General features: G+C 38.5%; 1 non-coding gene across 1 annotated transcript; it reads left to right on the forward strand.

Moving 5' to 3' along the window:
• The first annotated feature begins 7,453 nt into the window (after positions 1-7,453).
• On the forward strand, positions 7,454-7,586 carry LOC119533721. Its single transcript, XR_005216831.1, has one exon. It is a non-coding gene; the product is annotated as a U11 spliceosomal RNA (small nuclear RNA).
• The last annotated feature ends 1,151 nt before the right edge of the window (positions 7,587-8,737 follow it).

Here is an 8,737-nt window from a genome sequence, read left to right on the forward strand (position 1 = left end):
CGTCTGTCCCACAAGACCACAAAGATAATGGCATTTGGGGGACACAATACATTCAAACTGGCACACCATGGATGATTGTATGGTATGTGAATGTATCTCAATAAAACTGAATTTTAAAAAAATGAAGGAGAAATAAAGACATCTCCAGATAAACAAAAGCTGAGATAATTCATTGTTGGTAGAACTGCCCTACAAGAGATAAAAAAGAGAATCCTTTAAGCTGAAATGAAAAGACACTAGACATCGAACATGGTAGGCTTTCAGTATTTTTTGTGGGATTTAATTAAATCCACAGATGGCTTCCTACAAACAACACACACACACACATGATAGAAATTAGGAGATGTGAGTCTCAGTTCTGGCTTTGCTGTCTGTGTGCCCCTCAACAAGTCTCTTAACCCAGAGTTGTTTCTCAGACTTCAATGTGCACAGAAATTACCTGGGGATATTGTAAAAATGCATATTCTTATTCATTAAGTCTGGGGTGGGGCCTGAGATCTGGCATTTCTAACAAGTTCCCAAATGATGCTATGATGTTGGTCCATGGGCTACACTTTAAATAGCAAGGTCCTTTTTGATAAATAAAGTTAAAAAAATTAAAATAAATTTAAAAAATTAACAAGGTCTTACCCTCTCTGAGCCTCAGCTTACTCTTCTGTAAAATCAGAGAGTAAGTCTTGGAGGTCCTTCCCACTAAAATATTTGATCCTCACAAACACAAGGCAGGTATTTTGTTATCCTCATTAGATCAATAAAGAAACTGAAGCTCAGAGAAGTTAACTAATCCAGTGTCACATAGTAAACTACAGAGCCAGAATTTCAACCTAGGAGCTCTGATTCTTTTTCACTACCACCATATAAAATGCTCAATCATTATACCTATGTTCATAGCAGCATTATTCACAATAGCCATAAGGTGGAAAGCATCCCAAGTGCCTATCAGTGGATGAGTGGATAAATGAAATGTGGTATATACATATAATGGAATATTATTCAGTCATGAAAAGGAACAAAGTTCTGAAATACGCTACAACATGGAACACCTCGAAGATACGAAGATCTCACATTGAGTGAAATAAGCCAGACACAAAGGACAAATATTGTATGATCTCATTTTCATGAAAAACTAAAATATGTAAATTCATAGAGACAGAAAAAAGATTATAGGTTACCACGTCTGGAGGTGGGGTAGGGAATGGGGAGGTAGTGCTTAATGGGTACAGAGTTTCTGTTTGGGGTGACAGGAAAGCTTTGGTAATGCATGATGATAATAGTAGCACAACATTGTGAATATAATTAACACCACCAAATTGTATACTTGAAAATCGTTAAAATGAGAAATGTTATGTTGTATGTATATCAACACAATAAAAAATTGTTTTACACACAATTGCACAACATTTTACCTCTTTCAGATAGGCAAAATTAACAGTCTGTTACACGTGTTGGTGAGGCTGTGCAGCAATGGGAACTCTCACCCACTGCTGGTAGGGGTCTAAATTGGGGAGACAGCCTGGCATTATTTATGGGAGTAATACTCATTGGACAACAATTCCAATCCTAGGTATATAACCTAGACAAGAAATTTTGTGCATGTGCCTCCATGTTGGATAGAATAAATACAATAAAATATAATAAATTTTTGGAAAAGAATGATCATCTTCTCTCATCAGTATGAACATATCTCAAAAACAATTTGAGTGAAAGAAGAAAGTTACAGAAGCTATACACGGTATTATTCCATTTATATAACAGTCAACTCGGCAAAACTAAACAATGTGATGTGTAAGGATGCATACCTATGTGGTACAACTATAAAGAAAAGCAAGGGGGTGATGAACACAAGTGACAGAATAGTGCTATCCATGGGGAAGGAAGGGGGTAAGGCTGGAGAGAGACTAAGGGAGGGCTTTAAGGACCTAGCAATGATCTATTTCCTAATTTGGCCAGTGGTCAAATAAAGTTTTACTTTATTATCATTCTTTAAGCTAAAACAACACATCTTATACACTCTTCTATGATATATTTAACAATAAAAATAAGTAAAAGTAATAAATTATTACACAAAATAAAAAAACAAAAAAACACCTAAATGTGAGCCCTGCCAGAAAAAGGCCAAATGAGAGGTCTTCTCTTCCTGTCCTTAGCCTGGTAGCAAATTTTCTTTTGCATTATTAAAAATGCATGGGCCAACTCTTCTCCAAAACACAAAGTTGCCACCTAATTCTTATCCAAATAGTTACACTTTCCAGTGTAATCTTTCAAAGCCCCACATTTCCTGTTATTTTATACAGCTGCAATTTGCTCTTGTTCAATGTTCCATGGGCAAAATGCCAAATCTACTATATTTCACCTGCTGAGATGCCAGCATAAATAAGCCTTAACCACTAATTATACAGTTAGGTCCTGTTCTAGCTGAAAAGAAAGGCCTAAGGAGCAAAAGACTTTTTAAATATTTCTGTGTTAAAATTCTAGGGGATGCTCATGTTTTATTTTCCAGCATCAACATTTGGAAGAACCAACATTATGCTACAATAAAATAAGAGTTTTTGTAAAATTGAAAAACAAAGACAAACATATTGATCAATGAAATTTAGTTGATTGAATTCAGACTCAAGAAATGGACACTTATTTATGTTCAATTGATTTTTGAAAAGGTTGTCAAGAAAATTCAATGGAGAAAGAATAATCTTTTCACAAATGGTGCTGAAATAACTGGATATCCACATGCAAAATAATGAAATTAAATCTCTACCTCACACCATATACAAAAATTAACTCAATGTATCATAGACCTAAATGTAATAGCTAAAACTATAAAATTCTCTGAAGAAAACAAGGAGTAAATCTTCATAACATTGAATCAAGAAATGGTTTCTTAGATGATACCAAAAGCACAATGACCAATGAAAAAATAAGTAAATTGCACTTCATCAAAATTAAAAACTTTTGTGCTTCAATGAACTCCAACAAGAAAGTGAAAAGCATTCTTCAAGGCCCCACCCTGACCAAGATGGTGAAGTTCAGATGCTTCAGGGCTCCGTCTTCCTGCAAAAACTCTCAACAACTAGCAAGAACTGGCAGAAACATCTTTATCAAAGCTCCAGAAAACAAAGGATTTCAGTAACAAGGCAAGGGCTGATTCAAGAAAAAGGCCACTTAAAAGTGGTAGAATCTGAGGGCCCCTGGCAGGTCTCTCCCCCATCCCCTCACTGAGATCCCTGTGTGGATCCCTGATCCTGATTCCAGAGGGAGCAGAGTAACCTTTGTGCATATATTAGGAGCATGGCTGTCTAGCCCAATCTGTCTGGTGGTGGCCTGAGGGACTCCTTGTCCCAGAACTTGACCTGCATGTAGAAGGTAGCTCACCAAGCTTTTCTACAGAATGGTGTGCGGGAGCAGTCTAGTGGTTGCCTGGAGCAAGGGATTGCTGGCTGTGAGACATAGCCCAGGACTGTGAAGAAACTGTTTCCTAAAGAAGAGGGGATATTTATATCGGTGTAAATGTCCAAGACAGAGACATACCAGAAAGGATCAGGGAGGATATTCTCCAAACCCATTGTATTGATATGCCCTGAAGGAAAGCACTCACACAGGTCATTCTGCAAGCCTGGGAAAAGTGTTTCCTTTTCCTCCTCCCCCTCCTCCTCCTCCTCCCCCTCCTCCCCCTCCTCCCCTCCCCCTCCCCCCCTCCCCTCCTCCTCCTCCTCCCCCTCCTCCCCTCCTCCTCCTCCCCCTCCTCCCCTCCCCCTCCTCCTCCTCCTCCCCCTCCTCCCCTCCCCCTCCCCCTCCTCCTCCTGTCCTCCTCCTCCTTATCCTCCCCCTCCTCCTCCTCCTCCTCCTATCCTCCTCCTGTCCTCCTCCTCCTTATCCTCCCCCTCCTCCTCCTCCTCCTCCCCCTCCTCCCCTCCCCCTCCCCCTCCCCCTCCTCCTCCCCCTCCCCCTCCCCCTCCCCCTCCTCCTCCTCCTTCTTCTTTGTAGCTCATGGCATTCAAAGATAGCTCTGTGGTAATAACAGCTATGTATAAGCTTAATGAACAGATGCCTCAGAGGCTAAATTCCAGCAATAGCACAGGAAATATCAAAATGTCCAGGTTTCAACAAAAGATTACAAAACATGCAAAGAAATAGGAAGTGACAGCCCAGGCAAAGGAAAATACTAAAGCATTAGAAACCATCAATGAGGAGGATCATACCTGGGACATTCCAGACAAAGATTTTTTTAAATGGTTCTAAATATGCTCAAAGAGCTAAAGGAAAACCAGACAAAAAACTGAAGGAAATCAGGAAAACAATAGATGAACACAAAGAAAGTATTGCTAGAGAGATGTAAATTATGAAAACAAAACAAACAGAGCTGAAGACCACAGTAACAGATTAAAAATTCCCTAGAGGGGTTCAACAGCAGATTGGAGCTGGCATAAGAAAGAATCAGTGGACTCAAATATAAGACAATTGAAATCATTCAGTCTGAGAAGCAGAAAGAAAAAAGAATGAAGAAAAGTGAACTGAGACTGACGTACCTGTGGGACATTATGAAGCATATCACAATATTCATTGTGGAAGTCCCAGAAGGAGAAGAAAGAGAAAAAGGATCAGAGAGAATATTCAAAGGAAAAGTGTCTGAAGATTTCCCAAATTTAACAAAAGACATAAATGTACACATCCAAGATGCTCAACGTACTCCAAGTAGGATAAACCCAAATAAACCCACACAGCATCATGTTATAATCAAACTGTTGAATACCAAAGATAAAGAGAAAATTCTGAAAGCCACAAGAAAGAAATGTGTCACACATAAGGGAGTCTCAATAAGATTAAGTTCCAATTTCTCATCCCAAACCATGGAGGCAAGAAGGCAGTGGAAAGGCCTATTTAAAGTTCTGAGAGCAAAAATTGCCAACCAAGAATTATCTATCTGGCAAAACTGCCTTTCAAAAATGGGGGAGGAATTAAGATATTCCCAGATAAACAAAAGCTGAGGGATTTCATCACCACTAGACCAGCCCTACAAGAATTGCCAGTGGGAGTTCTGCAGGTTGAAAGGAAAAGACACTAGACAATTAACTGAAGCCACATGAAGAAATAAAGATTTCTAGGGAAGATAAAAACGTGGGTAAATATAAATACCAGTAGCATTGCATTTTGGTTTGTAACTTCTATTGCATTTTGGTTTGTAACTTCACTTTTTACTTCCTACAGGATCCAAAAGGCAAATGCATGAGATGTAATGATAAAGCAAGTGTTCTGGACTCATAATGTATAAATATGTAATTTGTAACAGGAGCAACATAAAGGTGGGGAGACAGAGGGATATAGGAAAATAGTTTGTGTATACTTCTGAAGTTAAGTTGGTATCAAAGCAAACGAGACTATTATAGACTTAGGATGTTAAATTTAAGCCCCATATCAGAGAATATGCAAACTTACAGAGACAGAAAGTAGAGTACAAGTTACCAGGGGTGGGGGCAGGGGATTGGGAAGTTAATAAAAAATGAGTGTGAGATTTCTGTTTGGGGTGAAGGGAGAGTTCAGGTAATGGTTGGTGGTGAGGGTTCTGCAGGCTTGGGAGTGGTTGAGATGGAAAAGTTTGTTATATGTATGTTTCTACACTTAAAAAAAAAAGAAAGAAAGGAAGAGAAACTAAAGAGATAATTACAAATAAATGCAATACATCATACTGGATGGAATCTAAGAACAAAGGAGAAAAGGTTCAAAAGGACATTAATGGGACATAAAAAAAAATTGGAATATAGAATGTAAATTTTATGTCAATGCTAAATTTCTTGAACTTGGTAACTGCAGTTAAGGTGATTACATAAGTGAATATCCTTGTTCATAGGAAATCTACATGGAAGCTGTTTCAAATTAATTAAGTTGGGTTTTTAAATTTGAGTTCAGGTGGAGTCAGATGGGATGGAATGGGGGTCTGCATATTGCATGAGAAAAGATAGTTTGTTACTAACAGTTCCCAGAGAGACAGAGCAGGGGTGAGGTGGTGAGTGAGAGGGGGCAGGAGTGGTTGACCAGAAGTGCGATCAGCTTGAGTGGCTCAACCAGCAGGTAGGGAACACATAAGCAGAGCAAAAGGGACATGTGGGAATGTGTCTTGATTGTGATCTATGGCTGGATGTTAGATTTCCTGCAGGAGTAAAGGTTTGTTTAGATTAAAACGAACACATATGAAAAGGGAAAGGGACTGGGGGCTGAGGGGTGTAGGGATGGTTAGCTTATCATTTAGGACCAGCTGGTGGGTTTGGGGTGAGATGTGTGGGTGGTATGAGTGGGGGTCACAGATGTGGATTTGGGTCATGGGGGACTTTATGCCCCAGGGCTGGAAAGCTGCTTATTAACTGCGTCAGAAGTCAGTGTTGAAGCAAGTGGCTTAGCCAAAGTAAGATGGATGCTAAGGCAGCATGCAAAAATTTTTAATAGTTATAACAGAAGTATTATGTATTCAAGGAGTATAATATATGCAACATGCTCTCAAATATTTAGAAAAGATACATGATTAGTGTGCCAGTTTGAATGTATTATGTCCCCCAAAATGCCATTGTCTTTGATGCAATTTTGTGGGGGCAGACATATTTGTGTTGATTAGGTTGGAACCTTATGATTGTTTCCATGGAGATGAGACCCACCCAACTGTGAGTGACATCTTTGATTAGGGTGTGACCTCTTGATTGAATGTTTCCATGGAAATGTGGCCGTGCCCATTCAGAGTGGGTCTTGATTAGTTCCCTAGAGTCCTATAAAAAGAACTCACAAATAGAGGGATCTCAGAGCAACTGAGAGTGACATTTTGGAGGAGAGCTTCAACTGAGAGACACGTTTTGAAGACGGCCATTGGAAGCTGACACTGACATTTTGGAGAAAGCCATTTTGAAACCAGAACTCCAGAGCAGACGCCAGCCACGTGCTTCCCCAGCTGAAAGAGGTTTTCTGGACTCCATTGGCCGTCCTCCAGTGAAGGTACCCGATTGTTGATGCCTTACCTTGGACACTTAATGGACTTACGACTGTAACTGTGTAACCAAATAAACTCCCTTTATAGGAGCCAATCCATTTCTGGTGTTTTGCAAAACGGCAGCATTAGCAAACTGGAACAATTAGATAGATGATAGATAGATATAGATAGATAGATAGATAGATAGATAGATAGATAGATAGAGATAGATGATGGATAGATAGATATAGATAGGTAAATAGATATGGCAAATGTGGCAAATTGATAAAAATTGGTGGCTCTGGATATCTGGCAGGGAGTGGTAGTGGTGGGTTTCTGGAGTTCTCTGTGTGGGGTGTGTATTATTTTTGCAACTGTCTTGTAAGTTGAAATTATTTCAAAATAAACAGATAAAACAAAAAAGCATTCCTCAGAAAATTACATACAGAATTAACATATGACCCAGCAATTCTACTCCAAAGCATATCCCCAAAAGAATTAAAAATCAAAAAGGGCTTCTGTAGTGAGTGGCACACATAGGGCACCTCAGTTGCTCTTCATGCAGAATCGACATCAAGAGATTTCAGAAGCATAATTTTTGTCACCAGGGCAGCTGGTGATCATTGGTCCTGGTGTGAAAAAAAGAAAAAGAAAAAAAAGAATTAAAAATTAGAAATCAGCCAGATGTTTGTACATATATGTTCATAGCAACATTATATACAATGGTCAAAAGGTGGAAATAGCCTTAGTGTCCATCAACAGATGAATGGATATATATATACACAATGTGGTATATACCTGTAATGGAATACTATTCAGTCATAAAAAAGAATGAAGTTCTGATGCCTGCTATAACATGGATAAACCTTGAACACATTATATTGAATGACAACAGGCCAGATACAAAATATTATATATGTATGAGTCCACTTACATCATATCTCTAGAACAGGCAAATTCATAGAGACAGGAAGTTGATTAAAGGTTACCAGAAGCTGAGGGGAGGGGAAAATGAGAGATATTGCTTAATAGGTACAGAGTTTCTCTTTGGGGAATGAAAGGATTTTCAAAATAGTGGTGATGGTTGCACAACATTGTGAATCTACTTAAAGCCACCAAATTAGGCACTTAAATGGTTACTATAGCAAATTTTATGTTATATACGTTTTACCACAAAAAAAAAAAAAGTGAAAAGACAATACATGGAATGGGAGAAAATATTTGCAAAGCATATATCTGAAAAGAGACTTGTATCCAGATTATATAAAGAACACTTACAATTTAGCAATAAAAGAACAAATAACCCAATTTAAAAAGGGACAAAAGATTTGAATAGACATTTCTCCAAAAAGATATACAAATGACCAATAAGCACATGGAAAAACATTCAATGTCATTAGTCATTAGGAAAATGAAAATCAAAACCACATGAGATGCTGCTCATGCCCTCTAGGATGACTGCAATAAAAAAGATGGAAAATTACTAGTGTTGGTGAGGATGTGGAGAAATTGGAACTCTCACACATTGCAAATCAGAACGCAAAATGGCACTGCTGCTTTAGAAAAAGTTAAACATATTTAAGGTAACTAATAATGTGTTTAGGTATATAACTATGGTTGTATACATTTTATCATCTTTCCTGGTGATACCCATCTGATGTCAAGGAAATGGTGCACGTATATATTGGGACACAATCTTCTGTTTGTATAGTGCCTCTAATTCCTTTATTTCTACTACAGCTCTAGAGACCATAAAAGTATCTAGTAATTATCAGTGAGAGTTTGGGAAAT

The sequence above is a fragment of the Choloepus didactylus genome, chromosome 4, assembly GCF_015220235.1.
Source record: "Choloepus didactylus isolate mChoDid1 chromosome 4, mChoDid1.pri, whole genome shotgun sequence".
In the NCBI taxonomy this organism is placed as follows: domain Eukaryota; kingdom Metazoa; phylum Chordata; class Mammalia; order Pilosa; family Megalonychidae; genus Choloepus; species Choloepus didactylus.